The sequence below is a fragment of the Triticum aestivum genome, chromosome 4B (assembly GCF_018294505.1).
Source record: "Triticum aestivum cultivar Chinese Spring chromosome 4B, IWGSC CS RefSeq v2.1, whole genome shotgun sequence".
NCBI classification, from domain to species: Eukaryota; Viridiplantae; Streptophyta; class Magnoliopsida; order Poales; family Poaceae; genus Triticum; species Triticum aestivum.
This window is the reverse complement of record NC_057804.1, coordinates 130,848,288-130,849,216: the sequence shown is the minus strand read 5'-3', so window position 1 is coordinate 130,849,216 and position 929 is coordinate 130,848,288.

Here is a 929-nt window from a genome sequence, read left to right as displayed (position 1 = left end):
CGATGTGCCCAAAGTGTGTAGTCGCCGCTAGTTGGTTCCAATCAGTTTCACAACTTCCATCATCGCTAGTTGCTTCCTTTCATCCTTTGTTTACTTAACTTTCAGCCACCTACTCCTATATCACTTTCCAAACTGTTTGAGTGGATTTTCATGCTTCCCGCTGAAGGCTCACAGTGGAGATGATCTTGTCAGCCGTTTCATCTCCTTGAGCCAGAAATATGGGGAACAACGTGCGAGTGCGACGACGGAAACAGATGACATCTAGCGGCCGAAAAGTATCTTGCTAAGAATCCACAACATCATCGAGAAGGCGGAGGAAGGCAGTTCATAAACCGTGGAATGATCCTCCAGCTCAAGGGGCTCGTGGAGGGCATGTACCTACTACCTAAGTATCTTGGGTACTATGTGCTTGACACCTTCAAATTTCCAGTTCATTGAAGATGAGGGTGCTCCTGACGATCATCAGGTGATCCACAAGTGACTTCAGCTTCGTTCGAGTGCAAGCAATGAAAGAATGCATCGTTATTAGTATTTGGTACTGATAGCATAACCATGCTGAACAGTGTAATTGGATGTTTGGAGACTAAAATTTCTGAGTTTACCATGCTACTAGGAGCCATAAGCAAGGCGTCTCTGGCTGCTTGATGGATGGCATTCGATCTCTTGACCCGTCATTTTGGATTGGGTTGTCGTTGTGGGTTGGGAGGTGCCTGATGTCTTGTGTCGAGGTGTTTTTGTCAGGTATCTCTTACGTAATAGCAATGCTGGGGTTTGTGAGGATGTTGTGCATTCGGAGAGTCAGATAGGGTCGCATGTGCGGTTATGGGGTTTCTTGCCATATGAGAGTAGTTAGAGCATCTCCAACAACCTTTGTATATTTGCACTCACTTGCTATTTTAGCAATCTTGGCGCAAAAATCTTCTCCAACA